This window comes from Apodemus sylvaticus, chromosome 10, assembly GCF_947179515.1.
Source record: "Apodemus sylvaticus chromosome 10, mApoSyl1.1, whole genome shotgun sequence".
Lineage (NCBI taxonomy): Eukaryota > Metazoa > Chordata > Mammalia > Rodentia > Muridae > Apodemus > Apodemus sylvaticus.
In genome coordinates, this window is record NC_067481.1 from 67,233,431 (window position 1) to 67,253,428 (window position 19,998).

Here is a 19,998-nt window from a genome sequence, read left to right on the forward strand (position 1 = left end):
GCTGGCCTCAAACTTTGAGATCCCCCTGCCTCAATTTATTTCTTGAATACCCAAATTATGTCTTCCTCGCCTAGCCTGTTCAGAGCTTGTGCCCTCCATGAAGTCTCCTTCTGTGCAGCTGCATTTACAAACAGACTTCATTGGGCCCTGAATGCTCTGTTCTTCTCTCTTTGGAAGTTAGGGGGCAGTCTTAAGTTACAGCTGTTTACATATATGTTGCTCCCTCCCACTGGACACTACACAGTATTTTTAAACTGTCTGTGAAGAAGAGTGATTTTGTTTGAGTTTCCAAGTCATTGAGAACCAAAACCAAAGTCCTAAGAGTGAGCAAGCATCTTTTACAATCCTGGTCTCTAAGCACGGATGGGTCCTGTGTACATGTGTGCGTGCCAACACACACACACACACACACACACACACACACACACACACACACACACACACACACCTTCTCTCCTGTGCTTGCAGTGCTTACAGTGAGTTCCAGGGCAAAGGGAACAAATCACGGCCAAAGTCACATAATCCCACACAAATCCCTGAGCGCTTCCTTCATCTGGCAGGGTAAGAGGAAGTCAGGGGGATTTGGAGTGAGGATCAATTAGCCATGGAGCTGTGGCCTCTGAAGATCAAGGAGACCATGTATAGATGGCCCAAGGAGCAGAAAACAGTTCCATCAGCTAACCTGTAATGAAGTAGAGGCTTCAATCCTACATCCACAAGGCTCTCAATTCTGCCACCAACTTGAAATAGTCAGGGTCAGACCCTTACTTCAGTCCTTACTTGGCTCCGTGTGGTCATAGTTCCCGTTAGACTTCCTGGCATTAAAGAGCCCTGGCTGGCTGACACCTTGACTTTGATCTTGTGAGAAAACCCAGCCAAAGCCCACTCAGAGGCAAGACACATAGAGTTCCCAGCTTTCTTGATGACTCGTTACATGGCAACAGAAAGCAACCATACCTCTTAACGACATTTCGTTTTCTGCCCTATTCTTCCAAACTGACTGACTGCTAACAAAACCTTCCACCTTATGCTTTCTTCTAGAACCTTCTACAAGTCCACCAAGAGATGAGCTCTTGGCTCCATCCTTTTAAACATGAGCAGATCCTGTGACTGCCCCAGCCAATAGGGCTTCATGGGGCAGATACCTTATCGGTGTATCTGTTGTGTGCCAGGTACCTGTGGAGGCCAGAAGGGATCAGAATTAGAGTTACAGACTGTTTCGAGTCATGACATGGGTGCCAGGAACCACACCCAGGTCCTCTGGAAGAGCAACCAGTGGTCTTAACCACTGAGCCACCTCTTCAGCTCCAAGCCACCAAGTTTTAGAGCAAATTGTTGAGTACCAGCAGCAAGTGCGTGGCCTGCACCACGTGAAGCTCAACACGCTACCCTGATCCACATCTCTTCAACAGCACCCTACCGCCCGTGTATACAGCGTCAAGACAACCTCAGAAGATTCCTTCTCAGTCCCTGTATCTGTCTCATGAGCTGGAAAATGAGGTGTCTGAAAATCACCCTTTGGGAAGTGTTGCTGAAACACCTCTGGGCCACACCTAGCCTTGTCTTACTTGTCTCTGTGTGGTCATAGTTCCTGTTAGACTTCCTGGTGAATATTTACAAAGTGTACAAACTGCCCAGAGACCCGAGAGAGCTGAGGCCGGAAGCTCACTTTACAGACGGCCAGGCATGGGCCCCAAGAGGTGGAAAAGCATGTTCAGGGTCAGTCTCTGTACTTACTTCTTTTTATTTTTTTGTATCAGTTTCTTTACTGTTGCTGTGATAAAATGCCCACCTAAAAACAGCTTAAGGGAAGCATGGCCTATTTTGACTCTCAGTTCCTGAGGCTGGGAAGGCAGACTGGCAAGAGCAGGAGGCTGGGGCTCACAATGTTTCTCAGGAATCGGTAGGAAGTGGCCTGAAGACACGTGGGCTAAAAAGCCTGCACCCGGTGGCGCATGTCCCCCAGCGAGCCTCTATCTCCAGCCTTCCCAATCCGCACCACCAGCTGTCAACCAAGTGTGCAGATACAGGAGCCTGTGGGGGACATTTCGCCTTTAAACTAAGACATGGAAGGAGTAAGCTCAGGGCTAGGATGAGGACACAAACTTCTAGGACATCTCTAAGTGGAAGGGAGGTTGTCCGAGTTTGAGAGAGGGCACACAGAGAAGGGAAGAGTCTGAATGTCTGTGCCGGGAACCTGCCACTCAGTTCTGTAGTCACCAGGCAAAGACCAAACAATCTGGAAATCTCAGATGTCTGGATGAGCAAACATGTCTGTAGGCAGATTCTGTCCAGCAATCCAATAAGGAATTCTTGAGCCGAGAGAACACCTCTCATGTACACAGATAGAATGAAATCCTGGGAGGTGGCAATTTTACTAAGAGTATACCAAGGAAGACGTGGCAAGGACAGCTGTTGGAGCCCCCTAAGCATCTGAAGACGGTGATGAAGACATCCGTAACAAAAATGACCAATGATATTTACTGAACATCGTGAGTACAGCCCTGCTCAGTGGTCCTAGGAAATGGGGGTGGGGAGGCTAAGTTTCCTCTTTTACAGACTCCATGCATTTTGCTGCATAAGCCGTGGAGTCTGTGACCACAGGCACACTGCGACAACGTGAGGGGTTTTCTCTACTGCTCCTCCCCACTTGACTGTCCTAGTAGGATCCTGCGTATCGATGCTTCTGCTTGGGATGGCTCTTAAGGCATCTTAATGTTTCTCTATAATTGATTTAATTAATTAATTGTGCATCTCCACACACGCAAGTGTGTGTGTGTGTGTGTGCATGTATGTATACACACGCCCAATCACGTGTGCATATGTTACAATGAGCTACTGAGCTTGTGGAGGTCAGAGAATGGCTTATGGGACATGGGACTTGGTTCTCTCTGTCCACCAAGTGTGGAAGTCAAGCCTGCAGGCTTGGTGGCACAAGCCTTTCCTTGCCGAGTCCTTTTGCCAGCCCCTTCTCTACTGTTCTGTATTTGCTAATCTTTCCTACTGATAGGCCCAAAACTCAAACAAGAAACAACCCAAGGGTGTTGGGATTGGCTTTGGCTCTCAGTGTGAGGGTGTGGTCCACCATGTGGCTTGAGGCTGAGGAGACGGGAATAGATGTTGCTTGCTCACGTGTGGGTGGGATCCGGAAGGGAGGTTGGGACCGGAAGTGGTGCCAGAATATAAACTTCCTAGCAAAACACTTCTTCCAACTAGGCTCCCACCTCCCAGTGGTTCCACCTTCTCCCAAGGCAGCACCCCCTAATTGGGGAGCAATGTTCAAACACACGAGATGGCTAGGGGCATTTTGTATACAAACCACAGCATCAGCACACAAGTCTAAGAGAAGCAACCCAAAAGTGACCTGTTTCCCCACGTTCCAAGATTCTAGGTGACACTCAGCTGGTGCCTACTACCAATTCCTGCAAGGGCGGGAGGTCTGTGGCTACTGGAGGGTAGTTGGAGGGGGGAGGCTGCAGTCAGTCCTCAGGGCTGGAACACGGCAGCTTCCATAATGAGTGCAGGGCAGGCGCAGAGTTGAAGAGGCAAGTAGGCCTGAAAGAAACAGCTGCTACCCATTGTGTTTCTAGCTGTGCCATAGATGTGTGGGGATGCTGAGGGCAGGAGGAGGGGTGGGGCGTGCCAGCCCGAGAGGCTTCCTCTCTCTTACACATTAATTAGGCTTTCCTGTAAGATTATGCAGAAAGTGTTTTGCTGATTTAAAAGAAAGCTCGAAAACCAATGGTCTGATCCAAACCCTTCATTGCAATTTTTTTTTTTGAAAGCCAAACCCTGTAATTTGATTTGCAATTACAGAAATAATAGAGAAAATGTGAAAGAGTCAAGCAAGAAAGAGTCAAAAAGCGCACAATAGAAAATAAGTTTCTCCTTTCCTAAGCCCCAGTCTTGTGCCCTAGAAATGACCCTTGTCTTGTGGATGCTTCCAGAATCGGTGGGCAAACAGACCCCGAGCATGGCTCCAGAGAGCACTGAGCCAGGCCCCGTGTCTTCCCACTGGACTTTTATGTTCCTGCCTTTCTTTCCCCCTTTGTCACCATTGCTTCCACAAATCACCATTACTCCAAACCGCTGGCTGCAGCACCACAGCCGAAGGCACCACTAGCACAGCCCTAGCAACAATGTTTCCTGTCAGTCCCTCTCATGGAACTGAGGGCCTCGTGAATGCCCTGTCTGTTTCACGGCAGGAAAGTGACTAGAATTAGGCTCTTCACACTCTCAGCATCAGCACTGGCCCAGTTCAGCACTGGCCCAGCTCAGGCCCAAAGCGAGACTCCGCAAAACTCACAACAGTCTCAACCAAAAGAGTGGCTTGAGGCAACACCCTGCTAGGGTGACATCCTTGTACTCTTGGTCTTGGAGAGCCGCTTCCTGCAGCCTGGTTGCTTCTCTCTGCAGCGCTGGCATAATCATTGGTCTCCTGTCTGACCCCTACCCAGGCCTCCTGTGCCTCAATTGTTCCCCTTGGTCTCCCCACACCCTGCTCCTTTCTGCTGCCTCAAATTCAGAAGATGAGGCGGGGTAGCTTTCTCCCCAACCAGAGCTAGCATCCGTTGGGCTCTCTATGCAGCAGGATCTGGGCAGGGATGGAGGTTGGAGTTGGGGTGGGGGGGTGAGAGTACGGGGAATGGAAGGGGGCAAGCCTATGGACGGAAATGCTGTCCTGTTATCCTCTCTGCTTCACAGACGAGGAGAAGGGATTGGAAGGGATAATGGGAGAGGAACCCAAGGCTTAGGGGGATTTGCTCACAGCCCTCCCTCCAGCAGTTGCTTCTGATTCCATGGCTGCTGTATCCTATGGCCCCCAACAACCAATCCCAGGAGACTCCTACCGATGCCCCCCTCCATCATCTGATAGCCTAGCAAGCTCCTTCCTGAGGCTTTGGATGTAGACTCAGCTCCAAACAGGGCCAAAGATCTGCAGAGAGGGATCCCACTTTTTTCGCCAGTGGTGTTCCAGCCACTGCCAATTACGTCCTGTTTAGTGTAATTAATCAGAGTGGTGTGATCCCTCATGGGCGGTGGCACACACAGCCCTTGATCTCCTGGTACAAGTGAGGTTGTCGGGAGCTACCTGACTGGTGTATATATATATATATAGCATTGGTCTAAAGGTTTCAATGCTTCAACGCTGCAAGGAGTCTGGCCCAGGAAGACACACACTGGAGAGGGTCACATGGCACTGGGAGGTGGGCAAGGGGATGGGCAACTTTTTTTCCTAGAAAACAATCACTTGCCAAGAGATCTCCACTGGCAGCCCAGAAGGCAAAAGCATGCTGCCGGTCAGAGCTTGATTAAAAGCTGGATTCTTTGGTCCAGTCAAGAGTGGGGCCTGGAGAAAGAGCTGTCTGTCGTGCGGAGGGCTCTACTTCTTCCCATTTTCCACACTTGGAAATAACACCAGGAGGAGGCAAGGGAGGGAGGGAGCACTCTTCACTACGAAGGCTTCCCCCAAACCCCCGCACACGCTCCCCCTTTTCATGTGTGTATGTATATTCTATGTGTGTGTCTGTGCTCAAGTGTGAGTGTGGGGGAGGGGGGCGCCAAGGTCAATATCCGGGATCTTCCTCAATTGCTCTCACCTGATGCTTTGAGGCAGGGTCTGTTTTTCAGTCAGGGAACTCTCAGATGTGGCTAGTCTAGTCTCCCTGGCCGGCTTGTTCCAGAGATTTCCGTCCCAGCCTTAGAATTATAGATAGGACTGTAATTACATCCCAAGCCCCAAGATTGCATCATGCCTACTTGGCATTTACAGCAACTCTGGGGATCTGAACTTGGGACCTCTTGCTTGTGAGCAAGTGCTTTAAAGACTAGGCTATCCACCAGGTTCTGCAGAGGGCTCCTTTGCTAAGAGACACTCTGGTGGCTGAAGTCCCCATTTAACTGAAGTTCTGGTCTCTAAGGTTCTCCTCTTCTGGGGTGCCTTTTGGTTTCCTCAGGGGATCCCAGGTGACCATATATGTAGGCACTGAACCATACTTCTGAAATACATTATCACTCAAAGGATGAACACTGTATTGATAGTCTGACTTTCGCTTCCTTGCCAGAAAACAACTACTCACAGAATGACAGGCAGGCAGGGCCACACACTTCTCCCCTACACTTGGAAAACTTAGGCGGAAGAGTCAGCTGACGCCCGACACTTTTGTTAAAAGATCCAGCCAAGCTGCTGTTTCTTCAGCTATGTTCCTCATCCTTTCGACGGTGACCATTACAGGTCACCGTGAGCCACTTGCACTGGGGACAGCAGGTTGATTCTAAGTCACCTGGTCAGGTACTACGACCATGGCACTTTGAATCCAGGCCTCACCTGAAGCTCACAGTGGCTCGGAGGCTGCTGGATGGTCAAGGAAGAACAGGAGTTTGCGCCTAGTAGAGATGTGTGATCTGGGGAGATGGCTCAGAGGGTAAGAGCACTGGCTGCTCTTCCAGAGATCCTGAGTTCAATTCCCAGCAACCACATGGGGGCTCACAACCATCTGTAATGGGATCCGATGCCCTCTTCTGATATGTCTAAAGAAAGGGACAGTGTACTCACATACATTGAGAGAGACAGACAAATGGACAGACAGACAGACAGACAGACATGCTGGAAGCCCAGTCCTACTGTGGCACTTGTGTAGCATGATGCTGAGCTTGGCTAAGTCAACCCCTGGCTCTCCAGCTACCCAACTAGAGAGCGCTGGTGTGTACATGGGACACAGACTACACATTTCTAGCTTTGTGACTCCTCATAGGGAACAGAGTAGAAGGCAGGACCAGAAGGGTAGAGGATGGAAACAGGTAGCAGCAGGGTTTTGGGAAACTCCAGTTGTGAGCAGGGAGGCAACATGGATTCATCATGTGTAGTCATACAGGGATGAAAACCGGATGCCTACAGGCCTATCTGACTTTGAGGGTGCCTGGCCTTCACAACCCCAGGCTGACTGGGAGGTTCAGGAGCTCAGTTGGGTCGGGTGACATGGACACCCTATACTTGTCTCAGAGCCTGGACTTCTCTCTTCAGTCAAACTTTCCCTGTCAGACAAAGCTCACCTGTCATCTGGGTATCACCCTGGCTCTTGACTTCTGACTCGGAGCCCAGTTCCTTGTGCCCTCCCTGTAACACAGCCCTCAAGCGCCTGCTGAGTGACACCCAATCTCTCTAAGGCTGATATCCGAATGCTGAGGTCATGCTGGGCCAGTATCTGATCACAGTCAGAGGCCTGACAGCAGCTGTGATTAGTTCCCTGGGCCTGCCCAGTCTGAGCTCCTGCTGGGCCCTGCTATAGCCCCAACGATCAGGTTCTTCTCTGGAGCCAAGCTGTTTACAGCTCCTCTCTGACAACTTGTGGAGGAGGAAACACAGTTCAACAGACCAAGCAGTGCCAGTGTAGGGTGTGTGTGTGTGTGTGTGTGTGTGTGTGTGTGTGTGTGTGTGTGAGTGCAATGCCTGAGGAGACCAGGAGAGGGCATCAGATCCCTTAGATACTGGATCTGATGTTGCAGAACAGGAGTTACTGGCAGCTGAAAGCTACCCAACATGGGTGCTGGGAACCAAACTCATGTCCCCTGGAAATGCAGCAAGTGTTCTTAATTGCGGAGCCATCTCTCCAGCTCTATTACCTGGGCTTTTAAAATGGCACATTTATAAAAATCCAGTAAGAGAAAAATACCGGGACATAAAGACATTCCCAGAACAGAACAATAGAACTAGCATTTACTGAACTTAATAATCCTTTAAAAGCTCCTTTAAAATCCTTCAGTGGCTTCCTATTGCTCTTAAAATGAAGTCAAATGCTTTACTAGGCTTAGGAAGTTCTGAAGGGCCTGGCCTCTGCCCACATCCCTTTGGATCGTATAGTTCTAGGGACTTTCTTATGTCCCTCAACTACACCAGTAGTAGGCCCTCCTACTGGAAGGCCTCTGTACAAGTCATTTCCTCTGCCGCAGATCCCTATCACACCTGTCCTGGTTCCAAGTCCACACTGCTTCTCAGATGTCAGTTCCTCAGGGAAATCTTCCCTATCTCCTCAGTCTTGGTTCCTCTCGGCACAGCTTGACACTGTTCTCCCCAGAGCCTGCTGCATTAGAGAGTGGGCCTTCTTGGTAAGACTGCGTAGGAAATATGTAAGGGGTCACACACTTCAGAGGGGCAGGGGCAGCATCTGCTCTGGTTCACAATAACACCCAACGGACCACCCTTGGCAACATACCAGGAATGTGCAGTGCCCGATAAATGCCAGCCAATGAACTGAATGGATGAATGGGTGCTTCAGACACTCTTCCTTGGAATCCCTTCTCAGTGTATCAGTCCATTTCATACTCAAAACTACCCCAAGGGGAGAGGAAAAGCATTGCAAAGTTCACAGACCACAGCTAGTACATTTTATCAGTGACACTGGGTTGGTGGCACTTGCCTAATCCCAGCACTGGGGAGGCAGAGGCAGAATAATCTCTATGAGGCCAAGGTCAGTCTACTCTATGTAGCAAATTCCAGGCCAGTCAGGGGTACAGTCAGGTTTTGAAACCCTGTCTCAAAAACAAGACAAACAGTGTAAAATAATTTGTTCAATGCTATAGACATAGCATGAATTGAACCCAGGTCTGCATGACTCCAGGCTTCCAATTCTCTTAAATTTTTTTTATAGGGCTGGAGAGATGGCTCAGCAGTTAAAAGCACTGGCTGCTCTTCTAGAGGTCCTGAGTTCAATTCCCAGGAACCACATGGTATCTCACAATTTATAATGGGATGCCCTCTTCTGGCATGCATACATACATGCACTCATATACATAAAATACACATAAATACATATACATAAAATGCATACATAGATGCATACACTTAAAATTGTTTTAAAATTACATTTACTGTGTGTATGTGTGTGTGTATGTGCGTGCGCGCGCGTGCGCACACATGCATATACACCATGGTTTCCAGTCTGAACCATCTTATAATTTCCAACTCTTGGCAAAACTTGATCCTCAGCCCAGCAGAGGTCAACTCAGACATTTACTTGTTCTCCTTGCTTTAGCATACGGACTTAACAGGAGTGTGGCCTCTGAGGAGTCTTTCCTGCTCACGCCTGGATTTGTGTCTCAGGAGTGGACATCCCAGTCTCTTTACAACATTTTCTACACGATTCTCATTAAGTTCTCAAGAACTCTTTGCCTCCTTCCCTTTCCTCTCCTTTCTTGGGGGCTCTTGAGACTGAGGCTGGAGAGCATCCCAAAAGTCACATGAGAGAGATGAAGTAGAAATCTCTGGTTTCTTTGTGTCTGGTTTCTGCGACTCAGTTGTGTCATGGTGATGATTTTCTGAAAGCTGTCTTGTGAGAGGATGTTTTGCTGAGGCAGACACTTGAGAGGACTCCTGATGTTCGGAAAGAGTATAAGTAGAACCCCAGAGGCAGTGAATGATGCCCTTGCATTGGTTTGTCTTGCAAATGGTCTTCTCTGATCGATCTTCATTTGTTGTGGCTTCATAGAGAGAAATGTGCCAAAAGAACTCGAGGTATTCCAGCTGCTTCTTGCTGCTTCCACAGACTCGTGCCCATTTGGCGGGGCCTCAGGGTTTCTTCTGGATTGAGCCGCTGCTACTGATTCCTGTTTGTTGTTTGCCGATTGGCCTGGACTGCTGCTTTCCTGACAGTGAAGATTGGAACTGCTCCCAAAGAACTACTTCTAAACAAGTCCACATCCCCCTTGTCCCATTATCCATCTTTCTCCCCTACCTTTAGTCAGTGGGCTAGAAGGGAGGTTGAAGCACTTAAGAACCCTTATTAAAGTCTGTTTTGAAAAATCTAAGCTTATGGAAAGAAATCTGAGGAGATCCAACAGACAGAGTTTAGATCTTATCTGTCGTATCACCTAACATGACCAACAGGAACCCAACCCAGGAACGGGGAGGTGGTTCAGTAGTTCTGAATGCTTGCTGCTCTTCCAGAGGACCCAGTTTCAGTTCCCAGGTAACATGGCTCACCGCTACCTCTACCTCTAGCTCAAGGGGCTCAGACACAGACACACTTTAAAAAAAAAAAGATGTATTTTATTTATATGACTACATTGTAGCTGTCTTCAAACACACCAGAAGGGGGCATCAGATACCACTGCAGATGGTTGTGAACCACCAAGTGTTTGCTGGGAATTGAAGTCGGGACCTCTGAAAGAGCAGTCAGTGCTCTTAACCAGTGAGCCATCTCTCTAGCCCCAGACACAATTTTTAAAAAATAAAATCTTAAAAAAAATAACAGCCCCAACTCTGAAATTATATACCACCATACTTCTCTGAATAGATTTTTATTTATAGGATTTAACATCCTCTTACTAGCTTTAGGAACCTAAAGAGATCCTAAACTGCAATTGAAATGTACAACTGTTGATCTAACCTGTGCTCCTGTCTCCCCTCAAATGATGTCCATCATCTGTGGCTCCTTATTTGACACTGATTGCAGGAAAGGAGAGGTCAAGTGCTTAGACACGGTGTGGTGAGCCTCTCTAGCCCAAATTTCAGAAGTCCAGAGTTTGTGTGTGGCTCAGGGCTTTGATGACAGAGCCCGCTACCTTCACTGCATGAAACGCTGACCTTGCTAATAACCACCGAAGCTACAAACCTGACGCCCATGTCACCAAGTTATCAGGAATTCCTTGACTCTGTGAAAAAATGTTAATTTCATGCTTTGTAAACACATCTCTTGTAAAAGAACAGCCTACCTATAAAAATTGCTTTTGACATCCCCGAGATAATCTTCGGGGGAAAGAAGCAGAAGTCGCCCGCCTGTCCATTTCCGAAGCCGGATAACTCTTGAGCACATTTCTTTCAGAGGAACAAATCCAGTCCCTGAAGACTAGCTTCAAGGGATGCTCCACTTCTTGGGGTGCAGTGTGCAAGGAGCCTGAGGAAGCTGGCCACACTCCACGCTCCAGGCTGACGGACTAACCTGCAGCATCTCAGGGGAGGATTCTGAGAGATGATCTGCCCAGATTCCTTAGTCTGCTACCAAGGGAAGCAGGACCGAGACAGAAGACAACCGCCAGGCTCATGCAGAAACCAACGCGCGTGCGCGCGGGGGGGGGGGGGGGGGGAGGGTACAGAACCCAATCTGTGGGCTTGGTTTTCCGATGAGGGTGGAGGTAATTCTCTGTAAGCCACGAGTCCTAAGACACACAGAGAATCTAAGATTTTGATAAAAGTGGAGATGCTAGGCTAGCTTGGCAGGTGGAGGCCAGGGGGTCAGGAGTTCAAGTTCACCCCCTGCTGCCTAGCGAGTTCAGGACTATCCTGACCTACAACAGACTCTCCCCTGGGCCAAGAAAACAAGCACGCAAAATAAACGAAATAAAAATAAAAGAGACTCCAGCTGCCCCATGTCATCTGGTGCTGTGTGTTCTGACTTCCATCACACTGGGTGAGGGCAAGAGAGCAAATGAGATGTCTACCCGAATTCCTTAAGTACTCCATGGACATGTGCTTGTCCAGCCCGCGGCCGCCCTCCAGCCTGCCGCTGTCCCCAGAGGAGACAGCCCAGAGCAGGGACATGTTCCAAGCGTTCGAAAGAAGGAGGCCGGGACGGCTGCGTGAGGGAGCACTTAGGCATATGTGTTTTCAATGATAGCCCTCAACTTTATTTTCCTCAACTGTCAATTATGTGGCAAGGAAGAAGCACAAAGGGAAAAATAAAAATTCCCTTCAAGAAACAGAGGGGAAGGCACAGAGGACTTCCCTGTAATTCCTACTCCCTATAATTGCACGTGGAATTTACAATTAACTCAAAGTAACAAGACAATGTAATTAAGGCGAGTTCCCAGGACACCACTGTCTAGTGTCACCACTGCGAATGGCTTCATGTTCTTCTGCATGATCTTGTCTCCGTGCATGTGTCTGAAACCTGAAGACCTTAACTAAAGGTCCGGAGGCATCTCTCCTCACCCATCGGTTGCCAAGAGAGGTTCTCTTATTAAATATACTTTGGAAGTCTTGTCAGAGTGTGTTGTACCCTAACACATGGATGCATCTTGGCTGCTTGTGCTGGGAATTTAATTTGCTTTCTGTTTTCCACTATTAATGTTTTTTTTTTCCAAGGGGCAGGGGATGGCTCTGTGGATAAAGCTCTTGCTGCACAAGTGTAAGGAGCAGAATTCAGTTCTCCAGCGTGCACATAAAAAACCCAGCGAGTGTGTATGGCAGCCCTTCTGTAATTCCAGGACTGGGGAAGCACAGACAGAATTCCCAGGCAAGCTGGCTAGCCAGACTGGCCAAATCAGGGAGCTCCAGCTTCAGGTGCCCAATAAAGTGAAGAGGGCCAGCGAGAGGGCTCAGCGGGCTAAGGTGCTTGCTGCCAAACCTGACAAACTGAGCTTTATCTCTGGGTCCTACCCAGTGGAAGCACAGAACCAACTCCCACAAACTGTCCTATGTCCTCTGCACGTACTCCGGGTCACACTGCCCAGGTGGCCGTGGAGTGTAGAAAGAGTGGGCTTCTTCTGCAGCAGGCTCGTCAGTGCCCAGGGAACAGGAAGCCCTGAGGGTCCCTCTAACTCTGTTTTTGTTTTGTTTTAGCCGGCGTCTAATATATCCCAGGCCACCCTCAAATTCATTAGGTCGCCAAGTACATCCCTGAATTTCTCATCTTCTCCTTGGCATCTCATGAGTGACAAGATTATAGGCAGGCAGCACCATGCCTGGTTTTCTAAGGGGCCAAGGGACTGAACTTGGTGCTTGTGCTTGCCGGGCATTTGCCCTACTCATCTAGCCACACCCCCAGCCCCCAGGTCCAACAGCACTCGGGTATTAATTCTCCCATTCGTTATAGGAGACATCTGGCCAGATTCTTCATGAATGTCTGCTTGGCAACTTATGGATTTTTTTCTTTTTTTTCATATTTAGGGCACAAGGGCGCAAAACTAGATACTGATTCCACAAGGTTCTACATACCCTCAAGCACAAACAGCAAGGAGAAGAAAAACACATAAAGGTCAGAAACTTACCGAGAAACCTTCCTCCCAGGAAACCGCACCTGCTGATTGCGCTGGGTTTTCCTGGAACAGGAAAGTCTCCTGGCCTTAGTCTAGAACGAGGTCAGAGAAGGGCTGTGACTGGGGCTGGGTGTGCCACCAGCTGCCCACTGGAGGTCAGACGAAAAGTCCCCTCTGATGGTTGGCAAAGGGGCCCGACAGACTGGGCTGTGAGTTTCAGACTTTCCCTAGGAACAGCTGTGTGGAGTGGGGGGCGGGGGCTCTGCCCCGCTCTGAGACGGAATTCACTGCCCTGGGGAAAGCAGGAACAAGGATCCATTTATCCTCGTCTTAGACAGAGACTAGAGATGGGTGACAGCCAAGAGCCCTCTGACTTTTTTCTGTCCCTTAGCATTCTAAAACTCCCAACTCAGTGCCTTGTGAAAATAGAATGTGTTAGCCTATCATTTCCAATAATGTCAACAGAAAGGCTTCGTCCCCAAGCACTGCTGTCCCACCACAACCACTCTTTGCCTATTTAGACGTTTCTGCAGACTCAAGAGAGTCAACTGGGCCAACTGGGTGCTTCAGCACACTCCTCCCCAGCCAAAGATCAAGGCCACGTTCCCCTCTCATGCCATATAACTGTGTAAGTGTGCTGCATCTAAACACTTCCTTATTGGTCCCCAAATTACTCTATATTTTATTTCCTTTCCATTTTCACGTATGTGTATGTGATGTGTCTGTGTGCATGTGTGGGTGAGCATGCGGATGTGTGGGACACAGAGGTTGACTTCAGGAATTATCCTGGCTTCCTCTTCCACACTGCTCCTTGAGGCCCAGTCCCTTAACAAGCCGGGGTTTGCCGACATGGTGAGTCCCATCCCTGCCTTCAGAGTTTGGCACTGCAGGTAGACTGAGTCACCCACCTTTTACGTCCCCGAGGTCTGGGGATCTGAGTTCCCATCATCATGCTTTAAGATAGACCCGTCTCCCCAGCCCCTATTTTCTTAATAAGCATATAATTCACAGGCAACAAGACAAACCCTCTGTAAGAGCAGAAGACAACGGCTCTTACTCTGACGTGGCTTTACGCATACCGCCACTCTCTCCGCTTTAATTCAGGACTGTTCTCATCTTCCACTAAGGAGATTCTGTAGCATAGCCATAATGCTACAGGACATCTGTGAGTTTGAGTGACGGCACAACCCTAAGGTGATGGGAACTGAGAAGTGACTTAAGTCTTGGGAGCCCGAATTAGCATTCTCATAAGAGACCCCCTAACACCTTCACCAAGACTGTGGAAATACTAAAACCATCCCCAGGGGTGGCAGTTCTTCCGTGGAGCTGCCTACAAGCTGTGTCTAGAGCACGCTGAGCTTTCATAAGGCATCATCCAGGCTGGGGTGGGCTTTTCAGTGATGCAACCACTTTCAAGTCATTTGTGTTTCTATAAGTAACTAAGAATGTGTACAGGACACACCCAGGGCCACTTAGAGGCCAAACACACACACACACACACACACACACACACACACAACCACACACACCTTTTATCTGTGGTCAGTACCTTATCTGGGGTAAACAAGACTTGTCCAAATCTGTTCTAACTTGTTTTCTATTGCTGGGATAAACACTGTGATCAAAACAATCCTGAGAGGAAAGGGTTTATTTCATCTTTCCGCTTTTAGTCCCTCATGATGGGAGGTCAGGATAGGAACTCAAGGCAGGAACCCGGAGGCAGGAACTAAAGCAGAGGCCATAGAGGAATGCTATTTGCTGACTTTCTTACCCCTTGTGGCTCCCTCAGCCTGTTTTCTAATACCACTCAGGACCGATCTTTCCAGGGATCTCACCACCCATCAATCATCAATCAAGAAAATTCCCCACAGACATGCCCAAGGCCAATATGATGGAGAGAATTTCTCAACAGACCTTTCTTCTTCCCAGATTCTGTCTATAAGTTTGTGTCAAGGTGACAAAACCAACCAGCACAACGTCTCCCCAGAAGGGTCAATCCTGCATCCTTTCACAGCGGAATAATAGTCTACACCATGGACACACTGTTTTGCACATCCACTCACTAAGGTGACACGCACTGTGCTGAGGTCTGGTGTGGATCTAGATTTCTGATTCTCTTGGCTCTATTCCTAGGAGTAGAAATTCTGGGTCACAATGACAAGTCTACAATGAACCTTTTCAAAGAGCTGCAGATGTCTCCAGGGCCCAGCTTCTCCACTTCCATGCCAACACTTGTTATCTTCTGTCTCCACGCTACGTTGATAGCCATTTCCCCTCAGAGCAAGATCCACTGTGGGATTCTACAAAGTGCTCCACTTTGGTTTCTGTAGCTAGCTCGAATACCATCTGACTGTCATCTGTGATACAACATGGAAGGAAGAGGGGCGGGACCTAGTGCACAGGATGGGGGAGGGGTTCACCCTGGTTCTTACTGGACCCACAGAATACCTTTCTCTAGCCTATCATGCCAACAACATGGAAGTTCTGGGGGTGCAACAGGGATTGGTGCTGAGAAAATGATCCTGTAGGTTCTTGACCACTGGGAAAACCATCTGAAGCCTTATTTTAGGAGGAAGCCAAGGGAAGAACAGCAAGCCACAGTGAGGAAGTGGGAAGCTGAAGGGAAACAGAGAATCAGAGGTTGGCCTCTAAGTGGCCCTGGGTGATGTCTGCTTGCTTCAGATGCCTTACGTGTTGGTTAGGGTTAACTACAGTCAGGGAGTATCATGGAGAACTGAAATCTCCAGTCCCAGCATGGTGAGGAGCTTGTACAGACACCTCTCAGGCAGGAACCAATAAAATACTCTACAGCTTCTGCAGCAGCAAGAACTCATGTACTTAAGCCAGAAGATGGAACTGGTTAGCAGGGACCCAGTCCCGGATTGGCCAGGCTCCTGGCATCACCAAAAAGGAGATGTAGTCTGTGTAGGATACCTTCACTAATGCTGCTGATGAGACCTCAGGCATCCTTGTCCAAGGAGACATGGCAAGAAGGCAGAGCTGCTGAAGCCACCAGCAACACAGCCAGTAGCTTTTTAACTTGGGGAGCACTGCTGTTCTGCCTCTGCTGCCTCTCTTGTCCTCAAAGGGGTGAGCTATCCCCACTTAATGGATGAAGGCTTCTGAGCTTGGTTAATGAATTAATTCCTGAATGTAATTACAGTGTATCCAGTCAATGCCAGATAACTATAAGACCAGGGGCTCTAGACCACAGGCTCTAGAAGGGGCTCTAGATCAGGGGCTCCACAGAGGGCCGGGTGAGTAGGGATTCCTTTGACATTTTCAGCTAGACTAGAAACTTGATGGAGCCTACGCACAAGGATGCTGCAGAAAGGGAAGAGTCCCGGTGAGGCTCCTACCCTGAGCTAGTTATTTGTCTTGGTGGGGAAGGTTGCTCACAGAGGGTGTGGCTCTGAGGCCTCCTGCTTTCTCTAGCCAGAGAGAGAGAAGACACAAGCCTAGGGAAGCAGGAATGAGACCCTCTAGTGGGTAAGGGGAGGGAGCATGGCCTCCTTCCCAGAGTCACCCATCCCATGCATGCACCCAGTTTTCAAGAAGACTTTCATTCTGAGAAAGGTTCCAAGTCAAAAGTGCCACTGGGCTGCAGCAAGGGGCCAGCCCTTCCTCTTTCACAGGATCCTGATTCTCCATCTATGACTTGGGCTGCTCTTCAGCATAGGAGCCCCTGATTCTCTTCCTTTTCCTAGGAGACAACGAGGTGGGCGTGGGAGAGTTTCCATGGTGTTCAGTAAGACTGCAGGAACAACATCAGGAACTTTCCTTGGCTGGCTAGACACAGCTATTTAATAATGAATCCCCCCCACCCTCAATCCCCCAAACTCACACTCCTATGTAGTTAACTGTAGTTAACTGGACCACCCATAACTCATTCCAACAGGAGGCACATGCCTGGTCTGTGCTTTCTGCAGAGGTTGATTCACAAAGCTACACTCACTCCTTCTCTTTCACCTGACATACACTGCCTACGATCTATTACCAATTAATTAAACCGTAACTGTTTTACACATTGACTCTTGGTTGTGATCAGCATAGAAATGTACAGACCTGCGGAGGTCACACTGAGTCTCATGGCGAAACTAAAGAGAATTCACTTCAAACAGCATTAAACTGTGCAGCACCAGAGCGCACAGCCGGCAGAGGCACCGTGTTGAAGAGATTTGGAAGAGATCCCTCTTGCCACTTTACTCCCCTGAGAGACAGATGCTTTTCAAAGTTATTTCCTGAGACTAGAGTGGTTTTGACAATTTTCTGATTTGCTTGAAAAGAATGATGACGAAATGTCTTTAGGAGCATCTGCAGTCATTAAGGGGGTGCGTCCTGGATGCTGCCACTGTGCTGAAGGAGGAAGAGAGGAGAGACTAATTAAAGGAAGCCGGCTCAGCCGGGAGCCTGGCTTCCAGAGGCACAATCTCCCTTGCCAGGCTCAGGGCAGCTGCATGGTTAAGCTAGCTTCAGCCCGCCCGGCCTAATCCTCCTTCCTCTGTGACAAGCATTCCGACGGTGTCTGGAATAATAATGTAATTACAGAGAGAAAACACCTCAGCCATGAAGGGCAAGAATTTGGAGCTGTTCAAACATGGGAACCGGAATCAAAGCCAGCAGAGAGTGAGATTTAGGGGAGAAGGCGGTTAGAACTCTATTACTACCTACCCCCTCTCTGCTGAAATGAATGTAGTCCCCTCACCCTCAGGGAACATGTTATGAGACACAACCACCCACCCTGTGAACATCCAAAATGGCGGATGATGCTAACCTTTTCTATAAGTGCTTTAGTCTATATATATAAACCTGCGGTGAAATTTAATTTAGGAACTGAGCAGTGTAAAGACTAATAAGAGCAGTGAATTATAAAGTGAAATAATTATCTATAATACAGTTAGGTAAAAAAAAAAAAAAAACAACGAATTAGCCGGGTGGTGGTGGCGCACGCCTGTAATCCCAGCACTCTGGGAGGCAGAGGCAGGCCTCTGAGTTAGAGGCCAGCCTGGTCTACAGAGTGAGTTCCAGGACAGCCAGGGCTACACAGAGAAACCCTGTCTGGAAAAATACCAAAACCAAACCAAACCAAACCAAACCAACCAACCAACCAAACAAACAAACAAAACAACCCAATGAATTGTTGATTTCTGGAACTTTCTCAGAAAGCAAGACTTCACACTCAGAGGGAAACTCAGAGGGGAAAAAGACCCTCAAATATATTGCCCCCAAAGGGCACATTTTCTGTTTGTTTGCCATCTCTACAGTTGTGCCTTGGGTCTTGATACAAAAGCCTCTCTGTGGTAAAGGGGAAAGATGCAGGATGGATGGGCAGCAATTGTGCCATATGAACTTCATGTCCCATAGACAACCCAGGAACTATGTACAGAAAGTGCAAAATAAATGCTTGCTAAGGGGTAAGACGTATACTTTATGTGTTTACATTAAGTCTAACTTGGCCCAATGCAGTTTGAAAGGAAACCATCTTGCAGGATATTTTGAGTGCATGAGGCTTCATAACTTGTGTAAAAATCATAACCATCAGAAGAAACCAAAGCCACAAACCAGAGCTATGGTCTGCGAGCAGCATTCTAGAGCACAGAGTTCATTTCTGGCTTTTTTTCTTTGGGAGGGGTATAAATCTATAATTATAGGTTAAAAAATTTCCATAATACGTCTAACAAGTCAACATTTTTTTTATTATTATTTTCTATATTCTTTGTTTACATTCCAAATGTAAACCCTTTCCCGGTTCCCCCCTCCCCAAGTCAGTATTTTTTGAGAAAAACAACTGTACTTTTTCTAGGGTTGACTCCATTTCAGGATCAGAGCAAGTTCTAAATGGTCACGAACAGCCCACCAAAAGTCCTGCTTCTGCTCAGAGATGACCAGGAGCAAGAGATGGACTCTCGACAGTAAGGGGCAGGGAGACCACTGCTTTAGTGCCAAGAAGACACAGGGTACCCATTTCCTCTTAAGTGACAAGGGCCATGGGTTGGAAGGGTGAGCCGTTGGGTTGGCATCCCATTTATCTGCTGGTCAAAACCCAGAAGACTAACGCCCCACTCTGAGTCTACACTGGACAAGTCAAAGGAAAGTTGACTGATTCATGTGGCAGAATCAAAACGATCCATTTTGAAGACCTGGTCTCCGGCTTCTCCTGGCAAAGTCCAAGTGTTCTCTGGCATGAAGGCTTAGCTCATGGTTAGCTAGGCATGAAGGATCATGCTTGTAATCCCACCACTGGGGAGGCCGGGGCAGATGGATTGACATAAGTTTGAGAGGCCAGCCTGGGCTACAGGGTGAGGTCTGGGCTAGCCTGAGCTATAGTGCAAAGCTCTGTCTCTTTCAGGTTTCATCTGTAAAACTCCCCTAGAGTCTTACATACCACACCCACCCACACCCATACCCCCACACACCCACACCCCCCACACACGTTTACTTTATGTGAAAAGCCTGGTTCCTCCCGCTCAGGAGGTCTAGGGAAGAAGTCTGATATTTCTTGCACAGACTTTCACACCTGCTGGCACTCAGCCTGGCTTCTAGAAGTCAGATGCAAGTGCAGTGGGAAAAACCTCTGTTTGTGTTCAGTGGACCAGCATGTTAGTGCGGAGAAGGGTTTTAAGGAAGTTTTTTTTTTTTTTTTAAACAGACTCAAACCTGGGAAGCGCAAACAAGTCGATAAAGCCCGCTCGAGCAGAAGTCATGGCTCCCAAAGGATGGCGGGTGAGAACAGCTCTGCTTGCCTCGGATGCTGCGTGAGCACCCCAGGAGGCCGACGTGCACACCCGTTAGTTGCCTGTGCATAATACAACTGCCCTTTCCCTCCCCATCACAAAAAGGGTGAGCTTGCTAAACTTCCAAGTGGCCTTTCATCTTGAGAGACCACCTTCACCATTTAGAACAGATAACCTCTGCTTCCTTATATTTTGAATGTTTTTTTTTTTTTTTTTTTATTCTAGGCTGGCCTCAGAACTCTCTATGCAGGGCGATCTTGAACTTCAGATCTTTCTGCCTCTACCTCCCCGA

At 48.4% G+C, this 19,998-nt stretch overlaps 1 protein-coding gene across 1 annotated transcript in view; it reads right to left on the bottom strand.

Annotated features, from left to right (window-relative positions):
- Positions 1 to 19,998, bottom strand: part of Galnt10 (polypeptide N-acetylgalactosaminyltransferase 10) — a 144,954-nt gene that overhangs the window by 77,535 nt on the left and 47,421 nt on the right. The window lies entirely within an intron of this gene.